This window comes from Octodon degus, unplaced genomic scaffold (assembly GCF_000260255.1).
Source record: "Octodon degus isolate 3935 unplaced genomic scaffold, OctDeg1.0 scaffold00293, whole genome shotgun sequence".
NCBI classification, from domain to species: Eukaryota; Metazoa; Chordata; class Mammalia; order Rodentia; family Octodontidae; genus Octodon; species Octodon degus.
The window spans coordinates 1,872,798-1,897,129 of NW_004524869.1; the positions used below are offsets into that span (position 1 = coordinate 1,872,798).

General features: G+C 38.4%; 1 protein-coding gene across 5 annotated transcripts in view; it reads right to left on the reverse strand.

The window, feature by feature from the left end:
• The window catches only part of Prlr (prolactin receptor), a 233,559-nt gene extending 226,967 nt beyond the window's left edge, over nt 1-6,592 (reverse strand). For all 5 annotated transcript variants that reach the window (XR_002819348.1, XM_023707469.1, XM_023707468.1 and 2 more), the window contains exon 1: nt 6,327-6,592. The gene's annotated coding sequence lies outside the window, so the exon portion shown is untranslated. The remainder of the gene's footprint in view (nt 1-6,326) is intronic.
• Nucleotides 6,593-24,332: the final 17,740 nt, after the last annotated feature.

Consider the following 24,332-nt stretch of genomic DNA (forward strand, 5'->3'; position numbering starts at 1 on the left):
AAAGAAACCAGAGTTAGCCTTGTGGGATGCCCCTGAAGCAACCCTTCTGGAAAGTGGAGCTGTTCTAGCAGCTTTCATCAAGAAAAGAAAAAGGGAGAAACACTTCTCATAACATAAGATGACTTATTTAATGAGATTTGAAAAACATCATAAAATCTTGGTTCTTTTCTCATCAGATTTCATACAGTGCCAGGATCTACAAAGACATTGTCTTAGGAAGTAATTTAAAGGTAAAATTTTAAATCTAGATTTAAAAGAATAATTATTTATTTGTGACAGGGGCTTGCTATGCAGTTCAGACTCATAGTATAATCCTGTCTCAGCCTCCCCAGCACTGGGATTACAGATGTGCGCAAGCACACCAGGTTTCAGGGCCTACGTGTTGCACTTGGGGTTCTGGGGCTGGAATTGCATGTGGTACTGGGGATCAAATTTGAGTCCTTGTACTTGCCAGGCAGGTGCTTAGAGTGCTGAGCTGTCTCCCCAGCCCCTAAATCTAGATTTTAAATGTCCCTTTCATCACAGCCTCTCTGAAAGCCAGTTGAGATTTGCCTTCATAAAAGAATAGGTCCTGGTGATAAAGATAAGTAACTGGTCTTTTCCTTCAAAGCCAATTGTGAAGTGATATAGTGAGCATTGCTGGCAGGAGGCAGATGAGTGTGAGAAAGATGGATCTCTTCTCTCTCTTCTTTCACCAAATAACTGAATTTTGGGACAAACTTGAGAAAACACTGAACAAAGAACAGAGGGAAAAGTCTGAAAATAGGGGGAAATATTTCTGTTATATCTTCATGAACTTATTAGTTAAGATCCATACTATTTAATGAAAATATAATGTGAATCATACACAGGATTTAAATTTTTTATATCAATTTTATTGAGAAACAAATAGCAATGAGACCATTTCAAAACAGGTTAGTAGGACAGTTGCAATAATTAATACATTGCATATTGTTGTCTTCATAGTGGTTATTCATAGTACAAGATGCAGACATGATATCCTGTCAGAACACTATTAGTACAAATCTTTCTTCTCATTGAATTAAGAGAAAGTAGTTATATATCTATCCTGTTTTATATATACAGATACAAAATGGTTCTTCATTTATATCCCTTTTTTGTTTAGTTTTGTTAGAGATGGGTATTCCATTGCCACTTAAATATTGTGTGTGCATGAATTCAGCAAAATTATCCAACCATATATGATGATACTTGTGATACTTAATTTTTTATTAAGTCACATTAAAACAAATTAAGATGAAGTGAGAGGGTGATTAATTTAGTGAGTTTCATGTAAGCAAGTATATCTGAAATATTATAACAATGTGTAATCAAAATAAAAATCAAGAGGTTTTTCTTTTTTGTGTGTGTGGGGATACAAGGTCTTTGAGACCTTAATTTGCATGACACCTTAATTTGGATTAGCCACATGTCAAGTGCTCAACAGCCACAAGTGGTTGACAGCTAGAGAACTCAGGAATACAGGTCCAGACACACGAAATGAAGTTTGAGACATCAGATAGAAATCCTTGTCAATAGTTGACTACCTAATATGCCTTTGTATTTTCCCTCTGTTGGTGCTCTATCTCCCAACAGAGATTGTCTCAAAGGCCACATGCTGTGAAACTTACTAAATCAATTTGCTTATATGAAACTTACTAAATTAATCACCCTCTCACTTCCTCTTAATTTGGTTTAATAAAAAAATTATTTGAAACTGTCTCATTGCTATTTGTTTCTCAATAAAATTATTAAAAAATAAAAAAAATTCAAAATTCAAAAATTAAAATAAGCAACAAAAAATTAAAAAAAAATAAATCCTGCATTTGATTCACTTTATATTTTCATTAAGAGGCATGGTCTTAACTAGCAAGTTCATAAAGATATTACAGAAATATTTCCTCCTATTTTCAAACAACTTTTCCCTCTGTTCTTTGTTTAGTGTTTTCTCAAGTTTGCCCCAAAATTCAATTGTTTGGTGAAAGAGGAGAGAGAAAAGATCCATCTTTCTAACACTCATCCTTCTCCTCCAGTGATGCTCACTATATCACTTCACAATTGGTTTTAAAGGAAAAGCAAATCCAAAATCCTGTGCACATAGCCACCACCGTATGGCTGTGCAATTTTCCTTATGTATGGTATCCTTTCTCCACCTCTCCTTTTTGTCTTTTCCGTGACATTTATACCTCAATACCAAACATTTATCTGATTGTTCTCAATATGCCTTAAAGCTTGTGGCATACTGTCCCCCTGAATCCCAAAACTTCAATTATATCATTCATGTAACACTCAGAGAATCTTCTCTTATTGATTCTAAGTCAGCTTTGTAGCCTTGAACTCACTGTTTTACCTCTCTGAATCTCAGTTGTTTCAATGACAAAGCCAAGTTGAAAATGGCTAATTCACCAGATATTTAGGCAGATTAAATAAGATGGGTATAAGGTGTACAGCACAGCCTAGAACTGTATAGTAAGCATTCAACCAATAATTTCTTCTGTATTACATGCAACATGTTTGCTCAAGGACCTAGCTTTAGAGTTGAGGCTGTACTGCTTCACTCATTCCACTTCAGAGTCTTTCCCTTGCAATTTCTTCAGCTAAAGTAGACTTTTCCATAGACTGCACAGGCAGGCTCTCTCTCTCTCTCTCTCTCTCTCTCTCTCTCTCTCTCTCTCTCTCTCTTTTAAGTTTTAAGGCTCAACTTCTTAAGAAGATCTTCTCTGACTTCCTCTTTAAAGTTTTGCCCTTGACCAAATACTCTCTAGAATGCTCTCTGGCACCCAGGCTCTATTGTCTTCATAGCTTGGATTGACACCTGAAATAATCTTTATGTATGTGTTCTTTATGTGTGGCCTAGTATCTTTCTCTGTTATACCAAGAAGCTCCATTGGAGGTGAGACCCTCTCTGTCTCATCTGTACTGTCAAATGCCCAGCACAAAATAGAACCTGGCAAGTGTCTGCTGAATACATGAGTGAGAAAAGCACTAACACAGGAAAGTAAATGTAAATAGTATAATTCTAAAGGTAATAAAGAATGAAGCCTTTTTTTTTTTAAACTTAGAAGCACAACTCAAGAATCAGCTGGGCTTGCAAGGAGTCAAAGTTATTTTCCTAACTTGCTACCTGTTAATTTGCAGCATGAATAAAGTATGTGTTTGCATCACTCAGACCATTCACCAAACTGGCTTATTTGTGCCTTTAAGAACAATCCCAGGCCAGGTGTGGTAACACGGACCTGTTATCCTGGCATTAAGGAGGCTGTGGTAGGAGGATCACTGCAAGTAAGCTGGGCTACATAGTGAATTCAAGGCCAGCCTCTGTCTCAAATATAAAAAAAATCTAAATTCATTTGGCATGATTTGTGTGTTATCAGAGAAGTTGACAGCCTGGGCACGATGTAAAAAGGTGGGTGTCAAAACCAGACAAACCTGGATTTGAATCCCAAGCTATGAATGCAAGGCAAATTATGTGAATGTCTCTAATCCAGTTTCCTTATCTGTGAGGCTTTACTTGTTCTCCACAATGTTGTTATGAAAACCAATTGAGGTAATATATGAAAGTACACCTTCAAGGCTCAATGAATAATAGCTATCAACATTATCATTTTGCCCAGCAGACTATCTATCTAGATGTGCTGATCAATCTTTGTAACTTTTTTAAGGTTCTAATATTCCTTCCCCACATTTCTGTGTCATGTAACCACTTGTGCCTGAGAGGCCAGGGCTCCAGAGAGTGACAGAGAGAGAAACAGTGAGTACAAATTGAATTTCAATCCAAATCTAAGCCAAGCAGTGAAAGATAACAATATAGACTTCTCTACATGAATGGTTTCTGATATATTTGGAGAAGGACCCATGCACAAGACTTCTCTTATTTCCATGCTCAGCTTTTTGTAGTTGCAGGCACAGATAGTCAATCTGTAGACAAGATTATGCATTAAAAGAGAACAAAGAGAAGGGTAGAGAATCCATTAGTATGGTCATATTTTACTTGTTGGCAAAGTGAAGTGCTTGACCCAGCATAGCTGGAGAAGTAATGAGGCCCTATGATTTGAACCCTCACTCACTCATCTTTGAGAATAATTAGACCAGAGCTGATTTCACTTATTCTGCTAATACAAGCCCTGTAGAAAAGAAAGCCACTCCGAAAAGCTTTTAGACCACTGGACACTTAATTAAATCTCTCATTAATATTGATGATGGCAAGTTATCACTGACTCTGGGTCAGGCATGACAACGAACAATATTTCTAATCACCCAAGAACTATACAACAAAGTTGTATCATTCCTTATTCTGCAGACAGGAAAAGTAAGGCTCAGGAAAGTTCAATGGGTTGCTAAAATGTGCAAGCCATGATTTGAAGCACAGTACACTGGGTTCCAAAACCCTATGTGTTTTCCAGTTCACAGACCTGAGTTACATCCTTCTGGCAGTGCCAGTGGAAAACATGGGAACACACAAGATATGAACCCACTACCCCTTAAAGACAAAGTACAGAGATCACAATGAAAACCTAGCTATACTGCATTAGGGGAGCAAATCATACTTTGTTTTTAGATAAAATCATGGCCTTTCTCTCTCTCCTAGCTGGGTGACCTGAACAACATTCTTTTATTCATACAGCGACCCTCTTCAGATGACCCTCCAATGTTGTTTATAGGATCAAAATCTCCAGAGGTAGACAAGTTTGTGAAAGACTTACAAGAAAAGGCTTGGGTGAGGCAAAGACCGGTAAGCCCTTGAGAAGCTGTCTAGGGAGCTACCCCGGGAATGAAGGCCACCTCCCTCAGCAGTGTAGTTGGCATCTCTGAGGTTTGTGAGTTACTCCTGTAGTTACCTCAGCTGCCCTTAGCATGGGTGATGTTTATGCAGTGAACTTTTACCTGGGATGCAGGTATGGTGTGCAGAAATGTCTACAGATCTTTAGGAATTGCATGTAAAATTCTGCGTACATTCCATAAGAAGTGCCCCCACCTCCCACCACCCCTACAGGAAGAAAACTCAACAGCTAATTCTTTATTATTTATTTATGTATTTTTGTGGAACAGGGGGTTGAACTCAGGCCCTTGCACTTGCCAGGGAAGTGCTTATTCTACTGAGCCATCTCCTTGGAACCCCTCAACAGCTAATTCTTAAAAGGACTTAGGGTTCTTAGTTTTTATTTATTTATTAAATGAACATTTTATTAGCGCACATTTGGAGGACATAATGATTAGATTCATCTTGGGGAGTTGATACTTGCATATAAACATCTTAATCCATTTTACCCACCCACCCCAACTCTTGGTCTCCTTATTTGCAAAAGATCTCTGTCTTCCTTGGTCCTTACCTTTAAAGAAAAAGCCACTAAAATGAAAATTTTCAACACTGCACATTTACTCCATTAAATTCCACTAAATTTTTCAGAGTAAACTGAGGCCCTGAGAGAGTTAAGTGTCTTGTCCAAGGTGGCACAGCCAAGGGAGAGCTATAGGATTAGGAGCACTGCACTGGTCAGGAGACTCAGGTGGGAAATCCTTGCCCGCCAACACTTTGAATGAATCCGAAAGGATCCGTCCAGATCATTAATAAGGTTTCAACCGTTTTCTAGTCCAATCACAGAAAATTCTAAATTGTCTGTCCTGAGGGAAATGCGGACTGCTTCCCGGGTATAGGCAAAGGTCACTAAAAGGATACTTTCTTACTCCTGGAGTCCGACCTCTAACCCTTGCCTCCCTTTGCACAGCCGGCTGGCTTCCCAGGGCTCAGTCTCCCCATTCTCCTCCATGTGTCCTCCCCGGGGCTCCAACTCCAGCGCCGCGGAGCTCGGGTTCCAGTTAAGGCTGCTGGCCCGCACCGCATGACAGGCTGGAGGTGAGGGTGTGGGGAGCCGCAGCTGCGGGGATGGGAGGTGGGCAGCGCAAGCGACCCTCAACTTTGCCCACTGTGCAGAGGAGACCCGAGAGCTAGCGGTCGTCGCCCCACCTCTGGGATTCCTGCCCCCTCGCGCTATTCTCCACCTCACACTTCATCTGGACGAAAACAACGCTCATTCTGAGACTCTCAGCTCAGGCCGAAACTAATCCTGGCGGCGCACTTGCAGGTGCGGTTTACAGAGCCCAAGGAAGCAGGCGCAGGGTGGCGAACACCTTAGCGGGCTTCCGATCAGGGACCCCCGAGGCCGGCTGCGGTCCCAGACTGGGAACTCCCTCGGCCTCGGCTTCCTTCGCCGCTGGCGCTTCCCGCAGCAGCCCGCGCCGCCGCCTTGCTCCGTCCCGCGCGGGCCTCGAACCCGCAGCCCAAGAGGAGGAGGAGGAAGGTGCCCGCCCCCCGTCGGAGTACTCACTTCTGCTGCGGAGTAAAGTCTGCCGGGTCAGACCAGGAGCACTCGCCACCCGAGGACGCGGACACCCATGGTGTGTCAAGCTGTTTGCTGGACAGCCGGTAAAATCCAGAGATCAGCAGGAGAGCGGCTGAGTGAAACAGCAAAAGGAAGGCGGGGAAAGCCCAGCCCAGAAGACTGGGCGTCTGGGGAGGCAGCCTCCTCTCCCCGTGTCCAGCCGGGGTGCCTCTGAGAAGCTGCGCTCCGTGCACTGGTTCGCTGGTTCTTCATTTGAGGAGGAGTCTGTGTTACAACATTTCTATTCCTTGCTGGAGGCAAAACCGTGGTTTGTCTCCAGCGTGCGAAGTGCCCAGAGCCTGCCAGTTTCGCAAGGTGACAGAGGCAGCTGGGAGGGCGGGAATGCAGCGACGAGTGGGGAGGGATCACCGGCTCTGCCCGGTCGGCTTTGCGCGGTTAGGACCATACATCTGCTATTGAAACTGTACCAGAAAATAGATAAAGCAATAATAAGATATGTCGAATGATCTCCGAAGTGGCATTTTCCGGTCAGTGAAGGCACTGAGAGTTGGTGTCCATTCTTTCCTTATTTCTACCAACCCTGAGCAGCAGTTGGCCATCCTTGGGCGGGGCTGCATGAACGCGAGTCTCACCTTCCAGGAGAAGGGGATGGTGGAAAGGGGCAGAGGAAACAGCTACCCAAAGAGGCTTTGCTTTCTTTTTTAATACCCAAAGGCAAAACTTGTAAGATTTCGGGGGTTTTTACTTTGCCACTTGAAAATAATACCGAAACCGGTAGTACCTAAGTAACCTACACTTTAATTGTGTTCCACAATGCAGAATTTATCTTTTCCAGTAAGGGTGTAGGCTCACAATTTTGTTTCAATTTGATAGTAACTCAATCACAGCTACCATCACTTTTTGTCTTGCAAAAGCCATTCCTATTTTTCCTTGCAAAGGAAAAAGTATGAAAGCAAATACTGCCTGAATCAAATAGTGCACTGTCCCTGAGTCACCTGTTTTCACTGTCAGTGAGTTACTTTGCTGCAGTTTTGAAGCAATAACAGAAGAAGGTGCTGGCACTCACCCTCTTCTCTGTCCCATAGTTGTCTTTCACTGCCTCTTTCTCTACACACAGCGTGCTCGGTGCCTCTTCTTGTGTTTCCTTCTTGCTCATTTCTGCATCTGTCCTGGTGATGTCTTCTTCCTTTTCACATAGATGTCTGCTCCAGCTAGCCTAAGACTCTGTGTCTGCTCACTGCCTCCAAGACCTGGTTCCATGGCTCAGTAGAGGAAAGAGCTTTCTTGCATCTGACGCCATCATCAGAAGAAACCATATGTGGATGTATGTCTATGCCTTGTCACATGTATAAATTGCTACATCATTATATGAGAATACATATGTCTTAGAACTCAAAATGCAATAATTTTTCCAACTTGTATTTTTAAAGTCTACTATAATTACATATTCTTCATTACTACCTAGAGATTTATTTTACTCTTTCTAGTGGCTATAGTTTGTCATTTATTCTTTCATTCTCCCCTTGTTAATTTATTGGAAATCCACCTTTATATGGTCAAAATGCTGTCCTGATTATCTTTGTGTGTATCTTTGGACACATACTTAGAAATTACATGGCTGAGTCAAAGAAAATGACCATTATCAGGCCCAAAAGCTACAACTCTTTTTGCATAGGTCCTGCTTTACCTTGGTCTTAACCATCCAGCAGAAAAGTATAAAAACGAAGTATAAGAAGTAAAGCCATACTGTTATGTTGAGCTGTAGGGGACTCAGGTCAACAATTTCTGACATTGCCAGTCAAGCAGAAGACCCAATACTATTATGGGCTACTGGACTCTTTTAGAATATTTTGCTGAGTTTATACACCTATAATATTCAAATAATAGAACTTAACAAAAAAAGGGGATACAGATGAATGTCCATTTTGTGTCTGTGTATTCAAAGTGGTTAGGATAGATATATAGTTACATTCTCTTAATGAATAGAGGGATTCGTTCTAATGGTGTTTGTAAATAGGATATCAAGTTTGCATCTTGTACAGCAATTAACCACTAGGAAGAAAGTATGCAATGTGTTAATTATTGAAACTGTCCTACCAATTTGATTTGAAACTGTCTCACTGCTATTTGTTTCTCAATAAAATTATGGAAAAAAATTTAATAGATACTTACCAAGTCAGTCTTCAAAAATGTAGGTGAAAGTTCCAAAATTGAGGTTACTGAGTCATTCAGTAGGAACATTTAAGTTTTTAATATATGCTACCAAATATTATACTCAAATGCTTATTAATATACACTTATGTCAAGTGTGTTTTCTCACGTCTTTGCAAGTACTAGTGTAGACTTTGTCCATCTTTCCAGTTTGATAAGAATATGATGTGAGTTGTTCTAATTGTGTTGTGATTGTTTTTCATTAGGTTGAGTTCATAGGTTTCTTATAATCTGAGTTTTTCCTTTATGTTATGGTCATTCAATCCTAGTCTTACTTTTTTTTTAGGAACTGGGGATTAAATTCAGGCCCTTGCGCTTGCCAGGCAAGCATTTATTCTGTTGAGCCATCTCCCCTGCCCTTACTTCTCTTTTTGGGTGTTTGTCTTTCTTAAAGTTAATTTTGGAGTGTCTTATTAGCCATACTAATAGTATAATGTATGTTGCACAATTTTCTTCAGTTATATTTCCCTGGATATTTCTTATGGACTGTTTAATTGCATTAAGTTTTAAATTTTCATCTCATTAGATCTGTCCATGAAGTCTTCTAAAATTTTTGTCTGTCTTCTTTGCATATGATCCTTACTGATAAGGATCATTTTTTCTAATCTTTAATATTTCTATGCTTCATATGAATTATAATGAAAGCATAAAATTAATTTTCTTCAGAGTGCATATATTATAACTCATTGAAAAGGCTCAAGACTTTTCCATTGTTTTCTAGAGTTGTATACTGCACATTGCATTTCTAGATGGTTATGCTTACTTAGGACAACATTCCGTTTCTTTGAGATACCTATTGTGTGCCCAAAATGCAGTTCTGATTATTGCAACTATAAAAATAGTGCATTGTGGTACCTATTAATGCAATTTCTTTCCTTATAAAATTTTCGTAGTAAATGCTATATTTTTATTTTTCATGAAATTTTAGGATTAATTTGTTGAAATGAAAAACTTCTTTGGCACTATTTAATCCTCATACATGAATTGGGACACAATTGACATTTTTAAGGCATTAGTTCTTTCCAACCAGGATATATATTTCTCTATTTTGAAAGGATTTGTGTTAAGCCCTTCAAAATTATCCTGAATCTTATGATATTATAATCTTATTGCACTACAATTTACTTAATCATTTCATATTATGAATATTTAGGTTGTTCTTAAGTTTTTACTTTTATGACGAATGTTACAATAAAAGTAGTTGTGAAAAATATGGAAAGATTTTGTCTTTGGGAATTTATTTCCTTGGTCTTAAATTACAGGTGAGGCATAAATGGGTCAAAGGGCAGGCATATTTTTACAAGCTTTGAGCTTATCTTTCTTAATGGCTTCAACTGTCAATATTCTTTTTGGCACATTTTATATTCAGACATGAATCAAAATCTGGACACATTTTCCCCTTGCCCTTGTTACTCCCTAAGTATATGCCTTCACTGTTTACTTTTTCCTCTTCAATAGCTTTCTAGCTGGGCTCACTTTTCTTACATCAGAGTCAAATGCTTCCCTTTGAAATATGATTGTATCAGTCCCTAAATTATAATTTTTAATGGTGCTTACTTACCACAAAATAAAGCATCTTTTCTTCTATTTTTTTAGGCTTTTGAGAAGTGGGTCAATAATTATGTATAGTGTTTTTGAATCCACCTTCCCTTTTTGGTGTGCCATTTGTCCCAGTTCTCATCTACTTAAATCCCTCCTGGTGCCTGATCTCCAGCTCTTTGTGCATTCTTCTTCAAGTTGTGCCTGATCATTCTGGCTCTGAAAGGTCTCTACTTGCTCTTGCCAGGGAGCACTTGTAAATGGGATTGTAATACACTCATTTTATTCTACTCTAGGGATCTTTGTGGGGCTGATCTGAGTGGCTATGTGTGCATATATGTGGTAGATTAGAAGCCATTTATAAATATGAGGCACTGCTATTATTAGATAGTCTTTCCTTTCGTCTAAGGAAGTCTACACAGCAGGTAAGTAAAGAAGCTGAGTACAACCTACCATTATAAGAATGGGAACAGGAATAATTTTCTCCATAGGGACATGCAGCAGTAAGGCACTAAAAGAGATGGCCTGGTCACTGATGAGAGCCCATATGTCCCCAAGGAGGGAGAACGGAGCACACTGAGCAAAGTGTGGTGGTGGTTACTCTACACAGCTACATGGGTCTCTTAAGGTGCTGCCCTGTGAGTCTTTCTTTTCAAAGTGCAGTCCATGGATAAACTACATTGACATCACTCAGGATGCTTTTAGAAATTTAGAATCTCAGACTCACCCCTCCCTTGTGAGCAGTTTTAAACTACAAGACTATGTAGTTTAAAAAAATGACCATGTGATTCATATGCATACTCAAGTTTGAAAAGTTACATATTAGAGATCTCAGCATTTAAATAATCTTAAGCAAATCTTTCCAAATATATCAAATCCAAATATTTCTATTGATAAATGATATATTTGTAATTTTTTCAGACTATATTACAAATTAATGGACATAGGCATTTCAAAGAATTAGAATTAAAAATTATTTTAATTAACGACATAAAACTATTTGTGTCTCTAATAATTCAATAAACTATCAATATCAATTAATGAGAATCAATATGCTTCAGTTTTAAAAAAGATGTTGGCTTAATGTTTTCCAGACAGCTATCTAAAGACATAGTCCTATATTCAATTTATCATAGTTAGGAGTTTTTTGGAAACATGTACTGGTTAGTTTACTAAAGGATCATGTTTATTAGGGTGTTAATTATACATTACACAATTCATATGTTACAGCTTGTACTTAGATGTTCTCTCAAAGCCTCATGAGTTGTGATATGGGGCTTTTTATAGGTAGCTGTCTCTACATTTTGTGATATTGAAGTTGAGGGTGTGTGCTGCTAGATTAGTCCACTAATTATTTTATTGTGGGTTTAGGCATGGCTAATAAGAGAGCCTGTCCTGGGTGAGGGTTACACCATGCAAAAGCCTGGTAGCTTGGATGGCATAAAAGGGAAAGGGAGGCTTGCTGCTGGCTGCCTGCTGGCTACTCTGCCGTGGGCTATTTCTCTTCTACTGTGGCCCTCGTAGGGGAGAGGCCACCCTGCCTTGGAGCCAGCCCACTATGGGCTGAAACCTTACAAAGTGTGAACCAAACTAAATCTTCTTTCCTTTAACTTGTGGGGATTAGGTATTCTGTTTCAGCAGTGAGAAAGTAATCAGCAAATTATACATTTTAATATATGTTTGTAGGAATGCTCAAAACAGAAGAGGTCATGTAAGCACAGTTAGACGCAGAAGCTCTTTATTGCCATCCCATCCCACAACTACTGTTATGTTTTCTGTTCCTAAAGTTTTGTCTTTTACAGACTATTGCATAAGTAGAACTGCAGAACATTCAGCTCTTGGAGCTACTTTTAGAAGGGAGCCTCCCTTGTTTCTTTGGAGGAGCTGTCTTTTTTTTTTTTTTTTTTTCGGAACCGGGGATTGAACTCAGACCCTCGCATTTGCCAGGCAAGCACTTATTCTACTGAGGCATCTCCCCGGCCCCTCGGAGCTACTTTTATTTAGCATCATATATTCAAGATTCACATTTTGTGTACAATGTTTTTCTATGAAAGTAAACATGAAAGATTAAAAATGAACCAGCACTTACTTTGTATCATAGCTATATACCAATAAAAAGAAGTGGGATATATATATTATATATATATATATATATATATATATATACATATATATGAATTTAATATTTGTATCCAACAACTTTTTATTCCTGTGCCATGAGATCATAGGAAATCTGTCTGGTCAAACAGTTTCACATTATTTTATAACAATGCATTGTTGTTTCATAGTATAAAGATCTTGATTTTATAAAATAAGATATTGGTGATGTGCACATAAATGGCTAATCAAGAAGTGGGAGACCCTGGCAACCTCTGTGTTTACTGAACATCTTTGTGTTTTGGAGATATATTTTGTAAGCTGCTTCTGAATGAAGACACCATTTCCAACCCTCGTGCTCAGTATTGATATAGCTATTTCCTTTTTTCCTTAGAAATTATTTTCTTTCTTCATGAATCATCTTGAACAGCTAAGTCTACTTCTCCCAAAGGGCTATATTTTAGAACTATAATTTCCACACAGTTGGGCGCCAGCTGTGCCATTTAAAGACACGTTTCATGGCCTGCTCTGGGCCAGTGTCTCTAGAAAAGAAGGGCCTGGGAAATTGTGTTTAATGAGTTTTCCTAATTCTGATATAGTAACCCAGAGCTTGGCAAATGAAAGTGTTCAAAAGCCAGTGGTGGAGTTTCTCATCACTCAAACTTTATTCCACAAACACTAGTGTCATATGAGACTATTAGAAATGAGAGCTCTAGCTTCATCCCAGAAATACTGGCTCAGAACCTGATTTTGAGAAGATTGCTAGGTGATCCATATGCGCATCAGATCCAAGAGGCACTGCTCTAGCTCTGGATCCCAAATTTGAGGGGACTGGGCAGTGAGTGTTCTCCCTGGAGTCCCCACTGTTGATGAGGAAAACTGTATCTTACATGCTTTTTTCTCTGTATTTTTTGTGGTGAGATACAAGGGTAGACTTGTGTTACAAATTTCACTTTCCAGTTTTAAAACTGAGGAATAATATGACTGACAATACTCTAGTGAGTAAAATTCAAAATCTGTTTCTGTTAACACACACACACACACACACACACACACACACACACACACACACACTTGTTATAAGAATACTTACCATGGGACTTACCCAACTAATAATATTGTAAGCATATATTATAGAACTATTAGATATGCATAATACTTTACAAGGTATCTGTTGTAGAACTTACTCATTTTGCATAACTTAAACTTTATACATGTTAAAGAAAGTTCCCCTTTATGTCTTCCCCCAAGCCTCTGGCCATGATCATTCTAATATGTTTCTATGTGTTTGACTATTTCAGAAAATCAGTATCAATGGAACAATGTAATATTTTTCCATGTGATTCTGACTTATTTCATTTACTGTATGGTTCTCATTTATGTCATTGCACATGCAACAGGACTTTTCTTCCTCTTTAAAAGCTGAATAGTGTTCTATTGTACACATATGCCACATTTTCTTCCTTCATCTGTTGACAAGCATTCAAGTTGTTAATATATCTTAGCTATTGTGAGTAATGCTGCAATCAACATGGGTGTTGAGATATTGGTTTTTATGTCTTTAGTTGGTACATCCAGTAGGGGGATTGCTGGATTATATGTAGTTCCATTTTTCATTTTTTAGGAACTTCTATGCTGTTTTCTACAGTGGTTGCTTCATTTTGCATTCTTACTAACTTTGTACAAGGTTCTCAGTTTGTCTACTTCCTCACCAATTGTTATTACTTTTTAATAATAGCCATTTTAACAGGTGTAAGGCAATAACTCATTGTGGCTTTGACTTATATTTCCCTGATAATTAGTAATGTCAAACACTTGTCATTTATAGGCTGGAAATTTGAATACTTTCTTTGGAAAAATATTTATTTAAGCATTTTGATTATCTTTATTCAAGTTGTTACTTTTTTCTATTAAGTTGTAGGAGTTCCATAGATAACTTGGAGATTATCTCTTATCAGAGATATGATTTAAAATATTTTTTGCCATTCTCTAGGTAGCTATTTTACTTTTTGTTTCCTTTTCTGTACTGAAGAATTTTTTAGGGTCTTATGTATCTTTGAAAATAAAGCAGAGACAGTGAATCCTTTCCAGAAACAATATTTATGTGGGTATTTAAATACAAAATTCTGTATATAATTCTAAGGCATTTAGAGAACTCTGATGCTTTTGTATGAGTTTAGATAAAAATGTGTACAGTAAATACCTAGGTACTTTTTAGCCCTAACATTCTCCAATTATTTGAAAAGAAAAATTAAGAGTAGATAGACAGCTGGAATCTCCACAAAATTAGAAGCTTTAAATGTGTTCAATAAAAACCAGTGAGAAGCCTTCATCTTTTGTCATTTTTAATTTTAATATTGAAGGAAATTTCCTAGGATAACAACTCTTAGGAGCTATGGCCTTTCTATGTTTATTCCTTTTCATAGGCAGATGTTATTCTGTTTTATCAACATAAGGCATTTTTATTATTCATTCTTCCATCCATAGACACTTGCATTGCTTCCACTTTTGGATACTGTGAAGAAGTTGTTTAAGTTTTTCCCTCATTTCTTCATTTCAAAGTTAGGACAGCAATTACCTAATTTTTAGGGTCACCATGAAGACCGGGGCTAATGCAGATCATGTGCCTGGCTCAATATGTAGAAGGTATGTGAATCTTTCTTTGGGACAGGGAGGAGAAAGAGCTAGTACAATAGAACCCTCGTTAGTTTACAGATAGGATGAATGGATCTAGTTTTGAAACCACCACAGACTTATCAGTTCTTCTCAACTTCCTTTATCTTTCTATCCACATTTAGATTACACGTCTTGCATTTGATCTCTCTACTGGTTGGGATCATTTTCCTTTTGTTGTCTACACTATTTTTTCTCTTCTAAGTTTTGTTCTTTCACTACAAAATGACAGACTCAGTTCTAGAGACAGATCCAGGGTGATATTTTTTCTGAGGCATTATATTCTAGTAGGGAAAGGGCATATTTTAACCAAACAAGTAAACCATATGCTAGGCAGTAAGACATAGTAAGTAGTAAAACCAGAGAAAAAGGATAAGACAGCGTAAAAAATAAACCAAAAGGGGCAGTGTGGGCTTCTTTAATGATATAAATGAAGTAGATTCCTGAATAAATATTATTATGTTCTTCTTACTGTGAAAAAATACAAAATGACAATCAATTTAGAGGAGGAAATGTTTATTTGGGTTCAGAGTTTCAGAGGTTACAGGTCATGTTTATTTGGTCTTACTGTTTTGGGTATTTGCAACATAGTACATCACAGTAGGAGTTCATGGAACAGGAGGCCTGTTTACCTCTTTTTAACTTAGAAGGTACAAGAGACAGGAAGGCCACTACTTCCTTGAAGGGCACACTTCTCCCACCCAGGGAGCTAACTTCCTTCCAATATACCACACCTATGAAAGATCCCCTCACCTTCCAGCAGCACCATGACTGGAGGACCAAGCCTTGAACTTAAGGACCTTAGAGGGCTCTTCAGAATCGAGGCTGTAATAGCTATCCAATATTTTCTGGACCTGAGTCTTCCTGGAGAGAGGAAAGCCAGCAGAGTGAGAGCTGAAGAGTGACAGGAGCTGACTTACCTCAATCATCCTGGCTGCTGCTGGGGAACGCTACTACTGGCAATTGTCACCTGTCTCTCCACTTGATTCCAGTCTCTCCAGTCTTTTGCCTCCTGAATCTTTCCCAAAAGTTTGCTTTCTTGGTTAAATCTTTCAGGGTCAGCTTTATGACTTCAGGCCATCCTGCTTTCCTTATTCCACCTTCCATTCCTTGAGGGAAAAGGAAAACACTACACAAAGGAAGCTTTCATCACAGAATTTTCACCATCTCTACAGCCTCAGGTGACAAGAGCCTGTGGCTGGAAGCCATTACTTTCTTCCTTCCTGGTTAAAGGTGAAAACTTTGCTGAGCTTGATCTTCCTTTGCATTAAGGTGAGGGACTACTGAGAGTTTCAGTCTTTCTTTTTTATTTTTATTTTTAAAGCAAATACTGAATAGTAATATAAAATAAAAAACTAGAAATGAGACAGAACTTCACCAAACATGATAATAGAATTTGACTCTTTGTTTTATTGTACATTGCTGTCTTTAGATTAGTTGTTTACATTCAAAACTGGAAAAAGGAAGAAAAAAGAAAATTATATGAAATTAAGAAGGGAGAAACATAAAAAATGGTGAAATTAGACAAGAAAGCAAAGAAAAAGTAAGCATTAACTGCTCCTTTCCATAGACCAGCAGAAATGTACAATAACATTATCCAAACCTTCCTGCTTACATACATAGATATATCTCTATCCCCACTCCCTCTCCTGTCCTTCTTATCTCAATAATTTCTTCATTTTACAGAGGTGTTATCCCTTTTTCACAGTATCTATTGTCCCCTTCAGATCTTATTTAGTCTTTCAGATTCTTACACTAGGAGATGATACGATGTTTGCACATGTGGGTCTGATTTATTTCACTTAAGAATAGGGTCTATAGTTTTATCCATTTACTGATAAAAGCCTCATACTTATCCATTTTATAACTAAATAATACTCCATTGTGTAAAAATGCCACATCTCTTTTATGTATTCCTCAGCTGATGGACATTTTTGGGTCACTTCCAAGATTTACCTATGACAAATTATGCTGCTATAAACATGGGTGCACATTTACCACTGTTGTATAACATTTTCAGTTCTTCTGGAAAAATACCTAGGAGGGGAATAGCTGGCTTGAATGGGATCTCCAATCCTAGCTTTTTAAGAAATCTCCACACTGATTTCCATAGTGGTTACACCAGACTGCACTTCCACAAACAGTGGAGAAGGACTCTTTTCCCCCCAGAGCCTCTCCAGCATTTGTTATTGACTGACTTCTTGATGATAACCATTCTTTCTGGGGTGAGATGGAACCTTAGTCTTTTCATTTGCATCTCTTGAATGGCGAATGAGGTTGAACCTTTTTTTCATATATTTATTTGCTATTTCCATTTCTTCATCTGAACAGTGTATATTCCTTTCAGATGCATATTTTTGGACTGTGTATTTCAATTTTGAGCACCTGATATACATATTTTTTAATTCTTTATATGTTCTCTACAGAAGGCCTTTGTCAGAGTGGGAGTTGGTGATAATTTTTTTTGCCAGTTCATAGGCTATGTATTATTGGGAGAGACCTCTGTGATTCCATCTCAGTGAGGAGGAATTGGACTGTGTGCTTGTTGTCTTCCTTTTATTACTGGTTATGGTCTGCTTGAAAGGAAATGTAAATTTATAGGTACTTCTCTAAGTAGGTGAACAAGGCTGCTGTGACTCTGGTAGATAGCCCAAAGAAAAGAAACACAGAAGCTGGTCTCTGGAACAGGAGGAAGCACAGTAGCATAGTGAAGGAACGCGACCCTGAGAACGATGGGGGAGGAGGTGCACACCAGAAGAATGAGGTCTGGAGCTGGGTGGGGCGTCAACAATGTCTGCAAGAATTTGCTTAGATCCAGCCTCCTTTCTTGCTTGTCATCTACGCTCTTCCGTTCTTGGATTTTCCTCGTGGAAAAACATGTGTAGGACATTTTCTTGGCTTCAGAGTCTCATGGCCAGGCTTCAAAGAGAGCAATATTTCCTAGGATTGTCATCTAGAAGGTGGCATCTTGGTGCTCTCCTGCTGCAGTCCTTTGCTAGAGCTACAACAATATTTACACTGAGGAGAATGAGAGGCTATTGCTGGCTGTTGTTTTTCTTTAATCTCATGTCACAAAGAAGTGTGTGGGAATTCAGCGACCTACACTTACAGCTTGGAGAAGAGGCACAGACAGGGTCATTCTGTGGGCTGGGAAGCCTAGTTTAGGGCTCAGAATGGGGTTACGGATCCTCCCCAAATGATCTTTCTTCTCATCATTCTAGGTTCACTAGACTTCAGGTTTCAGTGAGTAAGGAAAGGAGAAAAGAGGAAGAAGACAGAGGAGGAGGAAGGAGGAAAATAGGAAGAACAAATGTGTTCAGTTTTCTTACTTAACTGTTGTCCTGCTCTGCCTTTCCTCATTGGTTAATTGACCTTCAGTCCAGGAACACTGATTCACTTTGATATCTCTGTCTCTGTTTCTGTCCCTGTCTGTCTCTCTCTCTGTCTCTGTCTCCATCTCCATCTCTGTCTGTCTCTGTCTCTGTCTCTGTCTCTGTCTCTGTCTCTGTCTCTAATCTCAGCCACACTGACTTTTACTCCAGCTGTCCATTCCATGATTTCACCCAAGGTATGCTTTTGGGGTGATTGGTTAACCACAACAGTCAGGAGATGGGCAGAGTAGAAAAAAAGTGCTTTCAGTGGTTCTGATTTTTTTGTTGTTCATTTTCTGAGTAAATTACCAGTATCACTGGCAATCTGGAAATTATCAAAGGAGAGACAATAGGATATTAGCATGTTACTCACTGTCTTTCTTTATTTAAAAATTTTAATAAGAAATTACTTTTTCTGTGTTCACTATATAATATAGCTAACCACTTACTTACTGGTAAAGAGAGGGAAGTGCTTCTTGGGGATGGGAGCTGAGCACAGCTGGGAAATTTGGCAGCTTGGCACTGCAGCAGCTCCTGCCAAAGCAACCATGGCCAGTGGCTCTTCCTGGCCCTTCCTGGGTGCTCTGCCATGCTGTGGGGATCTTCTGTTGCATGAAGTCATGAGACAAACTCTTGTTCTGCCAGCATGAATGCAGGAAAATTCTATCTCTGAGTTTCTACTTAGATAAACAGATCACTTGGTTGGATGGAAGCATGGCTTCCCCTTGGAGTCTTTACCATTTGCTTCCCATTGACTAATAGTGCAGGGATGTATCAAGTGACTCACAGAAATTCTGTCTGCCAGAGCGTCTTGCATGGGGAAGACATGGTTGCCAAGGGAGACATATTGTGCTATTTACATAAAGGCAAACAACTTCAGGCAGTATTTGTATGATAAGATCTTAGATCTGTCCATGGAGATTCAGGGGATCCATCTCAAATTGTACTTGAGATAGGGATTTGTGCTTGAGTGGGATCTGTTTATTCCAGAAGTTGTATAACTTGCCTTCTACCATGCAACATTTAAATAGATTTAAATTCTTTAATGCTCTGAGGTCAATGGAAATGATTTATTTGCCTGATTTAGTTGGCTAAGTATCTTTTATGAATTTAGGACAGGGCATACAGGGTCTACAGGGTCTTACTATACAGATCAGACTCATATTGATTCCCCTATTTTCAGTCTCCCAAGCACTGGGATTACAGGCACGTGCCACCACCCCCAGTCTCAATTGCTGTCTCAGCATGCCGTGGGGGCAAGGCTGGCATGGCAGGCCAGGGATCAAAACCTGGCTGCTGGGCTCTGTCAAAGCAGGTGCTTTAGTCCTCTGAGCTACCTGGCCAGCCTGGCTAAGGATCTTCTTGAACTCAAAAGCCCACATAAAGCTTTGGTTATCTTGGGACTTTATGATGCTACAGTAAACTGAAGATAGTCTCTAAATTATCCTTGTTTTTACCCTTTTCAGATTCTTTTCTTAAGAGTCCAATTATCTTCATCAACTACATTAATCTTCCAACAAACAATACTTTTGATAATGTTAAACTTCTAGCATTTCTATTATAATTTAAGATAAGCGTGTAGTTCACATTTCATTGTTTCACACAATAAAACAATACAGAGAGGGGATGAGGGAAGAAGAGAGGCCTGTCCATTGTTGGATGTCTTTACACTAAAAAGAGGGCAAAGGAGAAAAGAGTTTCTTTCAGCCCTCTTTATATGCGCACGAGGACAAAGACCAACTGGTTTTCCCACTTCTCCAAGTCTCCACCTTTTTTTTTTTTTTGTTTTTTAAACAGGCTTTCCCTAAATTGTCTAGGCTGAACTCAAACTCATGATCCTCCTGCCTCAGTCTCCTAAAGTACTAGGATCATAGGCTTGTGCCACTATGCCTGGTACTCCTATCTCTTAATGTTATCATGCTGAATATTAGATTTTTCAAATAGGAATTTTCATATGACACCAACATGCAGACTTTAACTTTCCCCAAGCTCATGCCCCCACCTCTTAACAACTTACTTGTGCTAAGCTCTCTTCCCTGCTAAGTGGCTGCTGAGTGGCTGTCCTGTTGAGTTCACCTTTCTTACCCTCTTCCTTGAGCCATATACTAGTTTCTATTTAGTATGTCAGTCAAATTGTTATTTTTAGAGAAGAAAAAATATTTTTCGGTGCTCAAATCACTACTGAAAGTGGAAAAACACAAGTTAAGCTCCATGACTCTAGGGGAACATCTGGGGAGATTCTGTGAGAGAGAATAGCTTTTATCTTAGATTTGCTTTCCTCCTCTATGTTGTATTCTGACTGCATTTGTAAATAGGAGCCCTTGCCTATTCTGTTTCCAATACCATCTTCACACAGTTTAAAATCCTCCTCACTTCTTACAGCTTACCCTGTGTCCTACCTCTTTACTTCTAGTTAATTCTTTTAATAGTACAATAGAGAAAATAAGAGGCCAACTGATCAAGGGTAAGAGAACTTGCCACAATCATCATCAAAAGACAAACAAATGTACATATTATATGAGATGCATGTTCTTTGCTCACTAGTGACTGGATAGAGTCGCAAAGTCTGTATGTTGAAAACTCGCCAGTAAGTCTCATAAAAATCTCTTCTCCTTTTTGTCAACCATGACTGTAATTTGCAGTTGGCTATACTTTTCTTTCTTCTTCCTGTATAGCATTCTACAAAGGCACCCAGGACAGTGACTCTGAATGTACTACATTTATTTATTTATTTATTTATTTATTTATTTATTTATACTTATTTATTTCTTTATTTTGTGGAACTGGGGATTGAACTCAGGCCCTTGCGCTTGCTAGGTAAGCATTTATTCTACTGAGCTATCTCCCTGGCCCCGTGTACTACATTTTTACAAAATCTCCTTAGGGCTTTGGGAAAGATTTTAGAGGTAGAACATAATTTCAGAATAAGACCAACCAGTGCCAGCAAGATAGCTCAGCAGACTGGTCACCAAAATAAATAATAAATAATAAATAAATAAATAAAATGCTGCACTGGCTCTGCCCCTAGTGAGTGCTGAGCTGGTGACCAAGCCTGAGTGTGGTAGCACATGCCTGTAATCCCAGTACTAGGGAGGCTGAAAACAGGAGGATCACTATGAGCCTGAGCTGTGTAGTGAGATCCTGTACCAAACACATAAAGTGAAAAAAAAGAAGTTACTAATAAAATAACACCAGCCATTATATAAGATTAAGAAGGTACCTTTTTCCTGTTAATAAAAATAGAAGAGGATTGACTAGAACTCAGATATAGTAAGGCAGGTGGATCTTTCCCTAAAGTTCTCCAGAATATCTACTACACATCCAAGGGAAACATAATAAATCCCAAAGATATATATCTAAATTATTGGATAGAAAATTGTAGACACTCTCAAACTGCAACTCTAAATATATTAACGTACAGCAGCTAAAAACACAAATCTCCTGTATATCCACAATAGAATAAGGACAGTCAAGAAATTTAACACTGAGATAAAAATCTTATCTAACGTACATAGTTCATACTAAAATTTCCAAAATTGTCCTCAAATGTCCTCTACAGCTGTGCATATGTGTGTTTTACCCAGACCAGGTTTCATTTAGGATCTTTGTTTTACATTTAAGCATCATGTCTCCTTCAACTCTTTTAATGACTGCAAGAGTTTTAATTTTTAAAAATTTTCATGAGTACCTGCATACAGTTCATAAAATAACACTCATTTTGATTCGTTGGTATATGTACATAACCCATCTTAATTCTTTAAAAATTAGTTTTGTTGGTATACTTTTTATATACATAATAATCATGAATTCATCATAGGTAATTTTACCTGTACATAACATATCTTGATTTTTATTTTATTCTCTATTCTTCTTTTTTTGGTGGCCAGCTCAGTCCACCCTGAGTGTGGGGCTGGCATGGTATGTGGTGCTGGGGATTGAACCATGGTCCCTGTGTTTGCATAAGCTTGCCTAAGGAGGAGCTTTACTCTGCTGAACTATCTTGCTGGCCCTTACTCTCCAATCTTCTCCCTCTTTTCAACATTTTCCTCCCTCCTTATTTGCAAAATCTTTGTTTTCATTTCTTCCTTTTATTCTCATGTTTCCCTTTGTCCTTTGCTTCATTCCCTACTCTCCCCTTCCTTGTTCCCTTTCCCATTTGGACATTTTCTTCCCACTTCGCAACCTATCATCCATTTTGGCTCTTATTTATGCTTTCTGTTTCTCACACAAAAGACATGATATTGAGAGTTTAGTCGCATGTGTGCTAATAGTCTTATGTATTCCTCTATATTTTAGCATATCTTTGAATCTGTTTGCTTGTGCTAATTAGGCAGAAAGCACTAAGTGCAAAGCCTGAGAAAAAAAATAGACCTCAGCTAGAATCCAAGGTCTATTTGTGAAGTTTGGCCTCTTAGGCAAGTTATTTAAACTCTCTGTGCTTTGGTCACATCTAAACAAGGGAACTAATAGTTACCTCAATGCTCAGACTTTTATTAAAATAATATAAATATACTTAGGCTTTTGTTTATTAAGAATACATTGCAATTCAATCTTAGAAAAAAAATGAGAAAGTTTTTATGATTCCTGATATTCCAGTTGTAAAATAAATTGAACAGTTTATTCACAATTTAGAATAACTATCATTAAAATAGCACATGTTGATTGGTCAAGATAAAAATCATATAGTCCCTTCATTCACCACCTGCTTCTTTTTGAACAATCATCTACCCTAGAGACAGCATGGCAGCAACTGGCATGTCATGACAAGCAGCCCATATTCAGAAGACCAGAATGACAGGCCCTCCAAGCATAAACCTACTATTACAAATTTCCACCTTCAGTGCAGTTGCTTAGTTCACAGGTATCTGTATATATAGTTAGTCAGGGTGAGAATCATTCCAATTAACTGCTAGATTCAAAAATCTTCTAAAGATTCTCAGGATCATTGCCTTACCCATCTTCTACATAGAACTTTATGACTTGCCACTGTCATGTTTCCTAGCTCTTCTCCTTGAAGGCAGGAAACAGGAAAAGGAATGTTGCGGGACTGTCCTGCTACAAGGTTGTATATGGTTAGATTTCTGAACTTACATGTAAACATAAGAATTATATAATTCTTTATGCCTAATTGTAAAATATATTTTAATTTTTTAAATGTTTTTTTCATCATATTCTGTAGGGACTTAAAGTTGAACATATCAATACTTGATGAAAAATACCTGTTCCATGTTATGCCTAAGATGTTTGATATTCAGACAGATAGTGAGGTTAAGCTTAACAGCCTAGGTTGTATGGTAATAACACTAAGCTTCTCTTCCGGAGGGTTAACAACCTAAGTTTGCAGACCAAAATTAGAGAACATGGAAGGCCACAAAGAAAGCCAACATTTTGGCCCTAGTCTTCCAAGATCAATTAAGACTTAAGACATATGAGAACTTGTACTGTAATGTCATGTAATTCAGTAATGACCCAAATTTTCTGGTCAAGGAGATTATGGGGCCAAAGAGGAAAGTGATCAGTGATGTAGAGTGTGCCTAAGGAGAGTCATATGGAGAGAAAACATTCTCTCAGGCTTTCACAGAGAGCACAATGGCCAAGCAATGGCCATGACTCATACACATGGCTGACACTGACTAAGGATCTACAATCTGAGGTACAGGATCTCAGGATAAATCCTGAGGGGATTTCACTGACCTTATCAGACTCAAAAGTTACAACTTTTGTTGCATAGGTCTTGCTTTATCATGGTCTTAACCAACCAGCAGAAAAGTATAAAAACGAAGTATAAGAAGTAAAGCCATGGTGTTATGTTCAGCTGTAGGGGACTCGTCAACAACTTCTGACACTGCCAGTGAAGCATAAGATCCAATACTATTATTGACTACTGGACTCTTTTAGAATATTTTGCTGAGTTAACACACTTATAATATTCAAGTGACAGAACTAAACAAAAAACGGGATACAGATGAATGTCCATTTTGTATCTTTGTATTCAAAATGGTTAAGATAGATATATAGTTACATTCTCTTAATGAATAGAAGGATTTGTTCTAATAGTGTTTGTAAATAGGATATCATGTCTGCATCTTGTACAGCAAAT